Genomic DNA, 14,192 nt, shown 5'->3' on the forward strand with positions numbered 1-14,192 from the left:
TCATCCCTTCATGGCCTCCCAGCACCCTGTTCCCTCAGGGTCTCCCCCAGCGTGGCCCGGCAGCAGCGCCGCAGCCCCACAGGAGCTCCAGAGGAGCTGGATCAAGAGGCACCTGGGAGCCCTCAGCAACCCAGCCAGCACCACACGGGCACGAGGACACAGATGGCACTTCCTGGCTGGGACAGGGGTTGTGCCTTCAGCAGAACCACCAAAGGCCAAGGGGCTTCTGGCCATTTTCCCTGCACCACTGCACACCCCGGCAGGTTGCTGAGCACAAGCACCCTTTTCCCTCTCTTCCCCGATATCCTGCGGACCTTGGGCAGCAAAAGAAAGCTCCTGGGAGTCTGTGTATTTAGAACCTATCCTATATTTACATACTAAACAAAAACAAAAATAAGGAAAGAACAATTTTGAAGAAAAATAAAATCCTGGCTGGCTCAGGTGGCCCCAGCAGACAGAGCCTCCCAGATCAGCTCTCAGCAGAGCTCCAGCAGTGCATCCAGTCATGGCCTGAGAGATGAGACCGTGTCCTCTATGCCATGTGGAGCTGATCTTGCAGGATTCCAAAGATGGAATATTGAGTTCTCTCTGCTGCCTGGAGGATACAAAATTTTTGAATTGCCAGGCTTCTGATGGCGGGGCTGATGTTATGTGCCATGTCTTCAAGGGCTGGAAGAGAGGAACAGAGCTGTTAGCGTTCAGGAACACACATAATCACGGAATGATTATATGAAGGTGCTTTATTGAAGAGCTCTGGGTGCCAGGGGTACTGTCGTGGTTTTAAAGTATTAACTAAAAAATTACTAGAAGACTTACTTATTTTTTTTGCTGTGAGATATGGATTAGAGCAAGAACAAAACAGGCTTAAAACTTAAAAAGGAATAAAGAAAGTTTATTAACAAAACTACAAGAATAAGAACACCAGAATAAACTTCCAGAAAACCCTTTTTATCCCCTACTACCCACCATTCCCTTGTTCACATGACAACATAGAGACAAAAAAACTTTGAACTTTGGTGTTTAAAACAGTCCCAATTCCTGATAGAGTCTTTTCATTAGTCTTTGTAGAGAAACAGAAGTCTTCTTCTGCAAATCTATGGAGTTTTCCACAAGAAAGCTATTTCTGTTATAGCTTTCTATTTTTCTGATGCCAGCTGCCTGGAAATCCTGTCATCAGTTCACTCCTCCCATTTCACATCACTCTGAGGTGTGTTATGGGTCAATGAATCTAGGGATGTTACTTTTAAGGATGAGTTATTCAAAGGCAAAAGTTCTCTTCATCTGTTTCTGTTAGCTTTTCTGGAAACAGTTTTCTCATTGGCTCTCAAGGCCTCCAATCTTCAACTATTACTTTATCTCACTCTGTTCCAGCACCTCACTGTCACCCTGAAAACTCAGCTTCTGAGCTTGCTAACATAGTTTTCTAAGGACTTTCCCAGGAGAGTAACTGTAAACATAGATATGTGTACATTCTTTCTGTTACACGTCTTGTGATGGGCATCTCTCATGGCCAGTCCAGTGAGAAGGTGTTATCCTGACCATCCAATCCCTGGCTGTGGTCAGAAGACTATAAATCCTGGAAAAATAAACTCTGCTTTTTCTTTTCACCACACCTCGACCTGTGTCCGCATGATCTATTCGTCTTCAGCGCTAACACCTCACTGTATCACAATTACTCCACCTTTTGCCCAAAACCCAAACTTTGAACACTCTATTCCTCCCTATATACTCTGTCATGAATTAAAGGAGTTTTTTCAAGACCCTATTGTCCATCTCCATAGCTTTAACAGAAAAATATTTCAGCTAATAAAGCATCTCCTTATTCTCTACCTTTTCTGAAGCTTCTTTTCTTTACTGTCTCTGATAGTTTATAAAGTCTCTTACATGTTGATTACTCTCTTTTTCTCTCTCTGGATAAAAGGATTAATCTGCAAGTCTCATCTGGGTAATGAAAAGGTTAAAATCTTGCCCAGCCTTTGTAGATGGTTCTGTGATCTCTGCCGGAGCAGGAGCTGGAGCTGTGTGCGATGGAATATTCTTCATGGCTGCTCTGGAGAGTGTGGTCGCTGTCTCAGCTCGCCGCAGGTCAAGAGCTTTTTTTTTCCTTTCTTTACTCGGCAGTCTCTGGTGAATTCAGTCACAGCAAAAAAACTGCAGCCGAGCCAGGGACCGGCCTGGCCCGGCCAGAGCCCGGGGCAAGCCCCGCAGGCCCCATCTCCCGGCCGGGAGCCACTGGGCCCAGCCCAGCCCCTGCCCAGGCTGCATGGCCTGGGCAGAGAACGGGAGGTCAGCTGGAGCTCTGGTACCTTTCACAGCCAGAAAACAAAGAGACCAAGAAATTCTCAGGCTTAGGTCTTAAGGTGGTGTTCACAGGTTGATCTCACTTTTCAATGGTCAAAACTGCTGTCAGTTCTTAGAAATGACTGATAATTGGTCAGGAAGAAAGACTCCCATCAGGCACCAGCAGCTTCAATTTCCTTAGCTCCCAAAGCTATCTTAAAGGTAAAGCCACCCCATGACAAGGGGTCTCCCCAGAGCTGCCTGATGCCACCCACTCCTTGTGGCACCAGTTGCTTTCCTGTGCAATGTTCTAGCTGCCCCAAGAGTAAAGAGGGAGCTGGAGAAAGAGCTTGCCAGGCTGCTCTCCATCCTTTAACAGCAATCCTGCTTAAGGGGAGAAGTCCAAGCTGAGCTCAAAGGTGTAAATGGAAGAGCCATGCACAGGAAGGGTCAGTGGGAAGGATGATCCAGGAGCCATTGGCCTGGCAGCCTGAGCTTGCTACCACGGAAGGCCTTGGAGCAGATCCTGCTGAGTGCCATCCCATGGCATGTGCAGGGAACCAGGGGTCTGCTGGAGGGTGGGAAAGCTCTGTAGAGGGATGGGGACAGCTGGGGGTCCTGGTGAGATGAGGAAGGTTGGTGTTGGTGGGCGTGTTGGGGAAGGATTTCTCCAGAAGGTGGATTTTCAGGCCTTTGCCCAGGTGGGACTGGAGAACTTGGTGCTTAGAGATAATTTTCTGCTTCCTTTTCTCCAGGACAACAGCCATGTGCAGTTGGTCTCCATTCAACATCTTCAAAAGGTAATGGACTTGGAAGAGGACAAAGGAAAGAAGCCCCTGGAGAGAATTGTGAGCCAGAGCTTGCTCACACTCTCATTGCACTGCCACAATGAGAACCAGCACATGGCAGCTGTGAGGTTTTGTGTGATGCTGGTGGATCTCTGGGAGGGGGCTTGGCTGCCTCCTGCCCTGCTGCCTCCCAGGCTGCAGCCTCCTCCTGGCCTTGGCACAGGGATGCAACTCCTGTGCCCTGGGCAGCAATGGCATCTCTGCATCTCTCCAGGCCTCTCGGGAAACGCTGCACTGTTCTGCCACGTTCTTGAAGAACACAGAGCTCCTGTGGGTGCTGCCAACAGAGGATCTGTCAAAGATCACCGAATGCGTGGTAAAGGATGGCCTGGAAACCCCAGCCTCAGCCTGGAGAAGCTCCCTGTCCCCAGGGCTCAGTGTGTGGGGCTGGCAGCTGTGGCCCAGTGCTGCACCCATGGGAGCCAGCCTGCGCCCCACACGCTGCTCCCTTCCCTGGGAAACACGGGTTCCTGTTCAGGTTCCTGTAACCCTGAGCCAGCTGCCGATGGAGCCCCAGCCCAGTGGGGCTGCGGGCCGGGCCTCAGGGCTGGGTGGGCACGGGAGGCCGGGGCTGGCCGCAGGCAGCGCCCGGCCGAGGGGCAGAGCCCGCGCCAACCCTTCCCTCCTGCCACTCTCTCCAGCTGGCAGACGACAGGAGCCATGCAGCTGAGCACCTATGCCGGGCACTGCCATACCTGGACAGCCCACAGGAGTCCCTGCGAGAGGCGGCCGTCAGGTTCATCGGTGAGCCACGAGCCCGGGCTGGCTCCCCGCCCCGCCGCAGCTCAGCCCCAGCCCCGGCTGCTGCCCCGGCAGCGGCACCCGGGCCCGGAGCCCTGGAGCCCCGGCTGCCCTCGGGGCTGCTGCCGGCCTCTGGCAGCCGTGCCCTTGGGCTGAGTCAGGATGCGGCAAGGGCTGGGGCTGAGCCCTGCCGGGGCGGGAGGGCGTGTGGCCCCAGGGCTGGCAGCGCCGCTGGCAGGGAGCTGTGCCGCCGGGGCCCTGACAGGCTCTGTGTTCCCAGGGACGGTCGGGATGTTCATGCACAAGGGCGCACAAGGAAGAGCTGCAGACCGTCAGTGAGGGTGAGTGAGAGCAGCGGGCTGGCACTGGGGGCTGGCAGGGGGCACTTGCAATGCCTGGGCAGGAAGCTGCAATCCCTGGCCCAGCTGCAGAGTGCTTCGTTCCCTGTCTGGGTGAGGATGGTGTGGGCAGAGAGCAGAGAGATTTCAGGGACATGGGTGGGAGTTGTGGCCAGCACCTTCTGGCTGATCCTGTTGTCTGGTCCTCTCTTGTGGCCATTGCAAGAGCCAGGTGGAATGTCCTTGGCAGGAATGTCTCCTAGGATCCCTGCAGATGCATACCCTGACTGTGCCTCTTGTCCTCTCTCTTCCAGCCACTGAAGCCCCGAGGAAAGACACCTCTCCATCCCACAGCAACCTGAATATCCAAGCTCAGTTTGCCAGTGAACAAGTGTCCCAAGAACAGCAGCAGGAGACACTGAAGAGGACACCACCTCCCAGTGCCACTGGAGATCCAGGCACAGCTGGCAACTGGCACAGCTGAGCCTGTGGGATTCTCACGGGGCTTCAGCCCTCTCCCAGCCTGTAGATAGCTCCGTCCAGCTTTCAGACTGTTCCTATCCCCTTCTTTCTCTCTATTCTTCCTCCCTTTTGACAGCTCCTTACCTCCAGCCCTCAGTCCATGCCCATCCCCTTCTTTCCCTTTCCAGTTCATCCCTTTGCTTCACCTTGCATTAATAAACAGTTTGCCTTTTTCACTTAACCTGCATCTGTCTGAAGGGTCACAAATCCAGAGCGCTGTGACACACAGGCCCCTCCTGCCGTTCTCTCCTGCACCGTGTTTTGTGCAGAGACGCAGAGGAAGGAGCGCAGATCAGGCTGGAAAGGTCCCTGTGCTGAAGGCCCGGTTCCACAGCATTGTGGAGTTCAAGGTGTTACTGAAGGCCAGTAGTGGGACAAGGAGCCTGTGTGTGTCAGGGACCAAAGTTGTGTCTAAGGCCCTGCCGTATTTGGTCCTCTGTTGTGCACATCAACAGGATGGCGAAGAACAGACTTTGAAGGAAACCTTTTGGGTTAACTGCTGGGAATTTGACCCTGAAGAGGAACAATGGATGGATCAATTGATGGGAAGTTAACCTGTGAAAGAGGAACAGTAACAATGAGGCTGTTATTGGCATGGTGACCTTACCTCATGTACAGGCCAAGGGGGAGATGACATGGTAACTGGGAAAATTCCACTCCAGGGGAGAAGATAGGAGGCTTGGTTCTGCAGAGGAGAGGCAAGAAGGAGAAAATGCACGCCTTTTTGATGCAGGGCATGCCCTGAAGGTGCATGGCCTGCCTGCCCCTCCCATTGGAGCACCATGCTCCATCTCCTGCCGCTGCTCAGTGGCTTTTCACCAGTCCAGGGGTTGGTAGGTTTTATTTGCAACAGCAACTAATAAAATAAGAGTTGCTTTGCAATTTTGTGCACGGGCATCTTCCAGCACCCATGATGTTCTTGGCAATGAGGATGGGATGCACAGAGCACAAATACCCATGGTGTTTTGAGCAGGTGTGAGTGCAAAATGGACGCATGCTTGAGTGTGGGTAAGAGAACAGGGACAGGGTTTGGGCAGTGGAGCGTATGATTGTGTAATATATGTTGGTATAATTTGTGTTGTATTGTACACATATAAAATTGAATATAAAAGCATGTTTTATGTAAAATAAAAAACACAAGCAACTTAAGATTGCAAAAGCAGCTGCTGGAAAAACAGGAATTTGCAAGAGAATGACCCAGCAATTAAGAGAACACTGAGAAGAGCTGGGTCCACCCAAGCAAGATAAGTGCTCTAACGACCTGGTGATTAACGCCTGATACCGACCTGATTTGATTCTCCAGGACCATACATCTCAATGTTGGTTTCCCAAAAAGAACTACACAGACTAAAAAAAAAAACTCACCACGTTTCTACATCTCAAAGCCTGCTTCCTGAAAAACCACTCAAACTTCATCTTCTTCTCAGAAAACTCATCAGCAGTCCAGCAGGAGAAATATGAATATGTAACAACACAAGAAAAAGAAAGAAACTGAAACTGCACAGCCTCAAGCTGAAAAAAACCTGTATAAAACACAGCTCTCCCAAAGACAAGTTGTGAACTTGGGGGAATCAGTGTGGCAGAGGCTGATTCAGAGTTCACCCAGTGCCGATCATGGGCTCGACGCTGACATTGATTGTGGTTGTTTCCATAATTCGATTTTACAGATTTTTCAATAAAATCCTTATTGATAAAATTTGGCTGAATTTCATTTATAACAGTTGCACCAGATAATCATTCCGTGATTATGTGTTCCTAAACCCTAACACCTGTAACAAAAGATTATGTGATAGTAAGGCGGACTACTGGTCAATCTGAAAAAGTATATTTTTGTAAACCTTTGAAGTATAAATTGGGAAAACAATGGGGAATTCATCAGTTTTTATATATGCCAAATGCTCCATCTACCCTCTTAGGCTGAGATTTGTTGAAGCAGTTGGAAGCAATAATAGTTTTTCAAAATGGAGAAATTAGCTTGGAGGTAAAAGACTGACAGTATGTGGGATTGTTAAGTTTAATGCTAATAACCAAAGGAATTAAAGGGGATAATGAAGAGGAAAATTTTAGAAAAATATTGGATGAAGTATTTCCTGGGGTATGGGCTTCTAATGTACCAGGAAGAGCAAAGAACGCACCATCGGTCCAAATTAAGTTGAAAGAGAAAATATATCCGGTGAGGGTCAAGCAATATCCCCTGAGGATGGAGGATAAAGAAGGAATTAGCCCAATTATTGAAACCTTTTTACAAATAGGGCTATTGAAGGAGTGTCAATCTGATTTTAACACTCCTGTTCTGCCAGTGAAGAAGAAGCCAGATGGATCGTACAGGTTAGTACAAGATTGGAGGGCTGTTAACAAGATAACGGAGGATCTGTATCCCGTGGTTGCCAATCCCTATACCTTGTTAACCCATTTCACATCTGAATTATCCTGGTTTATGATTTACATTTAAAGGATGCATTCTTTTGCCTCCCTCTCCATGAAGCCAGCCAGAAAATTTTTGCATCTGAATGAGAAAGCCCCAAGACTGGGTGAAAAACTCAGCTCACACAGGCAATGCTGCCACAAGGGTACAAGAATTCCCCTACTATTTTTGGAGATTGGCTCGCGAATGGGAGCCGCCGTCAGGAGAAGGACAGCTACTCCAGGACATGGACAATCTCTTAATAGCTACCATGAGCCAAGAGGCATGTGTAGACTGGACGGTAAGCCTTCTGAATTTCTTGGTCCTGCATGGGTATGGAGTATCCCAGAAGAAAGCCCAAATGGTAAAACAAACAGTTATTTATCTAGGATATGAAGTGAGTGCTGGACAAAGAACTTTGGGGCAAGATGGTAAAGAAGCAATATGCCAAACCCTGAAGCCCCAGATGGTGAAGGAATTGAGAACCTTTTCAGGTATGACAGGGTGGTGCAGGCTGTGGATTTAGAACTATGGGTTGCTTGTTAAGCCTCTGTATGCTTTGATTACGGAGGGGGTCAAGGATCTTCAATGGACTAAAGAAACAATGTGAGCCTTTGATGAGCTGAAAAAAGCCCTCGTGTCAGCTCCAGCCCTGGGACTTCCAGAAGTGAGTAAATCATTCTTTCTGTTTTCTCACAAAAAACAAGAGATGGCCCTGGGAATACTGGCACAGAGCCTAGGCCCATGTCGGAGAGCAGTCGCCTACCTCTCCAAGCAGCTGGCCACGGCAGCCAAAGGGTGGCTGGGATGCCTCAGAGCCGTCGCAGCAGTGGCAGTCAATCTTCAAGAGGCACGCAAGTTCACCCTGGGCCAGAAGATGACTGTGCCAGTGTCCCACACAGTATCTGCAGTACTGGAGGCGAAAGGGGGACACTGGCTTTTATTGGTGTCTAAAAAATGCTCGTTTGCCATGAGAGACTTCTCCTGGGTCAAGCTGTTCAGGTATAAGCAATTTATTATAAGGGTAATAAGAGGGAGAGACCTGTGTCCGCCACCAGCCTCGGCGTTCATGTGGTCTCGGGGGGAGGGGAGAGAGTGAGGTGAAAGAGGGAAAAAAGAGGTTAGAGATGGGGAGGGAGGAAACAAGAGCAACAGAGGGAGAGTGGGGTAAAAAGTAAGAGAGTGGGGGAAACCAGAGATGGGTAGGAGCAGGGAGAGGGGTAAGAAGTAAGAGCAGGGGGAAAGGCTAAGAGAGGAGGGCTGAGAGCTGAGAGAGGGGTAAAGGGGTGAGAAGTAAGAGAGAGGTAGGAGTTAAGAGAGGAGAGCTGAGAGCTGAGGGAGGGGTAAAGGGGTAAGAAGTAAGAGCTCAGAGGTGAGAGCTAAGAGTTAAGAGTTAAGAGCTAAGAGAAAAGAGAGCAAAGTTCTTGTTACAATACATCTTTTTCTATAGTGAATATTCTAATTCCCAGTAACCAATCACTACGAGATACACCCACTAAAGAATTTACATACAGCCTCTGAGCATCCCCATATTAACAGACAGTGTTGCATTTTAAACTCTATAAGCTTTACAAATTCTTCCCTTGCTTCTTGACCTTTGGATTCTCAATCAGCAGAAGGACATTGTTTTATCAGCAGGGATTCTCCTTTAGCTGGCTAGGCTATTGTTCTTTGGTTATATAGTAACTAGTACTCAAGCAGGAGTACTAGTAGACTCAAAGCAGGCTTTCATTTCTACTTGGATTCTAGGCTTCATATTTTCAGAATCTTCTGCCAAACAATCACATTCATAAGGTTTCCCTGTTTCATCCTCCCCAACAGGATTTCCCCACAGGGGTTCCTGAAGTATCAAGCCATATTGGTAGAACAGGATGATGTTGAGATTGTGGTAAGTAACACTGTGAACCCAGCTTCATTCCTCAGTGGGAGCATGGGAGAACCGGTGATCCATGACTGCCTGGAGACCATCGAAGCCACCTACTCCAGTCTCCCTGAGCTGAGGGATACTCTGCTTGAAAATGCTGAGACCTGGTTCACTGATGGAAGCAGTTACATTATCAGTGGAAAGAGGCACGCTGGGCATGCAGTTACCACAAGCTGAGAGGGAATAGAAGGGAATAGAATTCCCATCAAACACCTCTGCACAGAAAGCTGAAATAATAGCTTTAGTCTGGGCCTTAGAGCTGGCAAAAGGAAAAGAAATTAACATCTACACGGATTCAAGGTACACATTTGGGGCAGTCCATGCACACGGAACTGTTTGGAGAGAAAAAGGACTGTTGAACTCACAAGGGAAAAATATCAAACATGCACAAGAAATACGGAGACTGTTAGATGCAGTACAGCTACCTGAACAGGTGGCCATCCTGCATATCAAAGCACACCAAAAAGTGAGCTCTGAATTGGAAGAAGGAAATGAGCTGGCGGACAGAGAGGCAAAAGATGCAGACAAAGGTGAGGTACTTAAAGAAGCAGGTGAGGCAACATTAATACTGGATGGGAAAATTTCCATTGAAGGTAAGCCAGTGTATAATAAAAAAGTCAAAAAACTTATTAAAGCAGAGGGCAGAAGTTACAATCAAGAGCGTTGGGCTATAACAACAGAAAGGAAACTTGTGGTACCTTCTTACCTGTTGTGGGCACTAGTACAGAAAGAACATGAGAAAAGACATTGGGGAGTAGATGCCCTATATAATTATTTGAAAGAAAGAATTATAGCCAGAAAATTGCCAGGTACAGTGATTCAAGTAACTCACCAATGTAGTCTTTGCCTCCAAACTAATCCTAAGAATATCCCAAAACCTAAAATTGGACAAATTGGAAAAGGTTGTGGACCTGGGCAGCAATGGCAAATTGACTTGACAGAACTGCCCAGGAAAGGGGGATATCGATACCTATTGGTGCTAACTGATACCTTTTCAGGGTGGCCAGAAACTTTCCCTGCTAGGACAGCTAAAGCTCAAGAGGTAACCAAAGCATTATTGCAAGAAGTAATATCACGTTTTGGAGCTCCAGCCACCATTTCCTCAGATAGAAGGCCCCACTTCATTTCAAAAATTGGACAACAAATCAGCCACCATTTGGGAATAGATTTGGAACTGCATACTCCGTATCATCCTCAATCAAGTGGCCAAGTAGAAAAAATGAACCATTTGATAAAGCAACAAATTGTGAGGTTGGGACAAGAAGCAAATTTAACCTGGCCTCAAGCTCTTCCACTGGCATTATTGAGAATCCAGACAAAACCAAAAGCCAAACTGAAACTAAGTCAATTTGAAATATTGTATGGGAGGCCATATGCAGTCCAAGAGGGAACAACACCTACTCAAGTTGGGGAAGAAACCTTGTACAGCTACATGGTGGCCTTGAATAAACAACTTCAGGAAACTGGAAAGTGTGTGGCTGGAGCCCAGAAGAGGGAATTAGATGGGCCAGTGCATGATGTACAGCCTGGGGATTATGGGTATGTTAAGTCTTTTGCAGAAAAGACCCTAGAACGTCAGTGGGAAGGACCATTCCAGCTGCTCCTCACCACCTTCACTGCAATCAAGATCAAGGAACAGAAAGCCTGGATTCATCACTCCCGAGTGAAGAAAGCCCCCAAAGGAATCTGGAAAGTCACACCTGGTGAAGAAGAATTGAAGCTGAAACTCACTCAGAACGCTGAGTAAACGAACTCTTAGTCATTATGGACATAATGTGGAAAGTTGGGACTTTTGTAATTTTGGCCACAGCTACTATTGAACAGCACCATGTAGACACAATATAACTGAGATAAATGGCTGCTACGGAAAAGCATACAATCCTTATGCACGTAAAGCTTTGAGCATGATGCTAAAAGTCACAAAGGCGAGTTTGTGGGAAGGGAGAAATGTTTGGGGGTGTGAGTACGAATTTGTGCAAGATGGGTTTCATGAGGCTCATCATCCGCCCATGAAAATCATCCGGATGGGTCCTGAGTGTTGTGACAAATGCTTGTCTAAGTGTCCTGAGTTCAGAATGAAGATAGAAGGGGGTTCAGTGAAGAGGTATGATATTGATTTTAATATCACCCAGGTATGTGTTGGCCCTGGAAGCAAGGCCAAAACCATGCCCAAAGTGCTGAGAAAGACTGTGAGCACCCAAGTGCCAAAAATTTCAGAAAAAGAAGAAAAACAACAAATAACACCCATGATCACAAAGATTGGACCATATGCCATTAAAAAGACAGGAGTTCAAAGACTGCTGAATAACCCAAAATGGTCCCTGAAATGCATAGGAATGGGAATGCAAGTAAATGCCTCTGCTGTTCGGCCAGAATGTGTCCCGTTTCTCAAAATTCTTTCATAGATTGGATCAATTGGCTTCAAAAACTTATGTCTCCTAAAAGAAAAAGAGACCTAACTGGACTATTAGGAGTTAACGTAACTGGACAGGATTAGGAGTTTTGAACACTGTAGAATCAGAATTATTAACGAATAATCAGACTACAGTAGGGAGTGAGTGAGTCAAATTACAGCAGCCTCTGCAATCCTCCTTGTTGGCGTTGGGCAAGAAGCATTGGGAGCTGACTAAAGTGTTGCCCGAATGGGAAAACACAGAAGAAGGAGACCATGAATGGATGATTAAGGCACTAAGCACCGCTAGTAAAGACGTTTCTTTGGCTCTTGGCTGCACACAGGCACCGCTGTGGACGCAGTCAGTGGCTGCTGCAGTCATTAGAGAAGATGGAGAGAGGATATTCCTGTTGAAATTCGTCAAATTGTTTGGGACGATGCTTCCAATACAGAGAGGGAACTGCAAGCCAGGTGGGTTTTAGTTAATTTCACCTATGATTATATGGTTAATGTGGTGACAGCCTTTGTCCTGACCATGTCTGACGTGTCAGTGAGTTTAATCTATTCAGTAGTGGCCCTAGGAGGAAATCATGAGAAAGCAGTGTTATATCCTTCAGACCACAGAATGTGGGCACGAGAGGTTGAGGGAAAGGGGTGGGCCATCGATTTGAAACCCTGTTCTCTGAGGAAACAATTAGGGTCCATATGTGAAGGAATTTTGGCAGATGATAAAGACACTTGCTTAGACACAGATCAGAGCACTTGTCACTTTGAAATGCATTCAGTGAACCAAACCACCTTGCTTGCATATGTAGGACAAGGCTGTGTCTGTCTCAGGACAGCATGTCCCACCATAATGGTAGACAATCAAATAGGGAATGAAACTTGGTTTAACTTGTGTGCTTGTAACTTTGTTGAAATTGAAGGCTGTGATTTTTCCTATCAAGCACCCGTCGTATCACAGCAATACATAAAGGCAAATTTGGCAACAGTGCAAGAAATATCACCTGTGCCTATAGGAATGAATTTGGCCTTAGTCGCCCAATTGTTAAAACATCAAGAACTGAAAGAGATCCTAAAAGAAATTCAAGATGCAGGGAAAAAGACTTTGATTACTATACATCATGGTACCGAGACAATCAAAAGAGTCTTTAAGTGTTATAAATGCAATGGCAAAAATAGGGTTAATATAAAAAGCAATTTATTATAAAACAATTTCAATCACAAACAATGAGAGAAAAAAACCACAATAAATCAGCGCAGCGCTGGGTGGACAGGGAGACGTCTATACCTGGAGGTACAGATTTACCCAAATACACGAAGGAGGGTAGACTGTCTGGGGTTTTTATAGGGATTTTGTGTCCTGAGGCCAAAACTCTGAGCAGTTACTGTTCAACAAAGAGTTTAGATGGCTGGTTGAATGAATTTCCTGGAACCGTGGAACTGAATCAATAGACGACTGGGCAGAGTCCGCTCGCATGTGAAAGGTTCTGAGTGCTTCTTGATTGTATCTTCGGTTGGACTCTCAGGGTGAAGTGTCCAAGTCCGGTGCGGAGTCGATGGATATCTCGGCTGGGCTTCCACTTATTGTCTGGCCTGATTGCATCTTCAGTCGGGGCTTGCAGGAAGGGGTGCCCAGGTGCGGTGTGGAGTCAATGGGCATGTCGGCCTGGCTCCTTTCTTTGTTTAGCTTAATTGTTCGTGTCCTGCTCTTTCTTTCAGGCTGATGAACGTCACCTAGGGTCGTTACCACCTGAATGGGTAGTTACTGCTGGGTTTGGGGAAATTCTTCGGCCACACTATATTTTATATAATTTTACATTGTTACAAATCCAGTTATATACTTATTTATTCTTTCACGAATTTTTATCCAAGGTTACATTTATCACAGTCCCCTGCCTAATAATTTATCACATTAAAATTCGTGTTATTTCATTCATTTCTAGTGAGGGAGAACTGTGTAGTTTTAACTATATTTGTCTTATTCCCAGTCTGTAAGTGAATTCTCACAGTATTCTTGAGAAGGTTTGTTTTTATTTTCAAATTTCTTTAAGGCTTCAACTGCTTTCTGGTTCTCTCTTTTCTCCTCTAACTTCATTAGTTTAGAGAAAAGAGTGGGTTTCCCTGGTGCTTTTTCTGGGTCAATTGGAAGAGTGGCAATTTGCATTCCTTGCACAACAGAATGAATCAACCTGATGAAGCAAGGAATCAAACACGGGAGAAAGATGATTCCGGCAATTGAACAAGATATAAAGAACACTAACTTTTTCCACCAAGCCCCCTGTCCAAATATCTGGTCCCACCAGGAGGCTTGCAGAATTGAGTTCCATTTTTGAACTGGCACATGTGCTACCTTTTTTATTTCGGCAGCTAGTCCTTTTATTGTCTCTCCATAATCATCTATTTCCATGCAACACTCGGATTCATTGTATTTACCGCATACTCCTCCTTCCTCGGCTAACAAATAATCGAGAGCTAATCTGTTTTGGTACACAAAAGCTCTCATTTGTGAATGTTGCTTCGCTAGGAGTTCTAGGGCCTCCGAGGTGTGGTTGGAAACCACTTCTATTACCGCTTGTAACCTGATAAGTCTGTTGAGAAGGTAAATGGGAGTCCTGTAACCCCAACTGCCATCGTTTGCTCAAGTGGCAGGCCCATAATACTTAATGATCCTTTCGGCAGGTTATTCTTCTTCTTTCCATTTCTGACTGCCTCCTGCCATGGGTAGTTCCCGTTTTAATTC

Source organism: Pseudopodoces humilis, chromosome 8, assembly GCF_049639895.1.
Source record: "Pseudopodoces humilis isolate 2021_Gansu_Grassland_sample_001 chromosome 8, ASM4963989v1, whole genome shotgun sequence".
NCBI lineage: Eukaryota > Metazoa > Chordata > Aves > Passeriformes > Paridae > Pseudopodoces > Pseudopodoces humilis.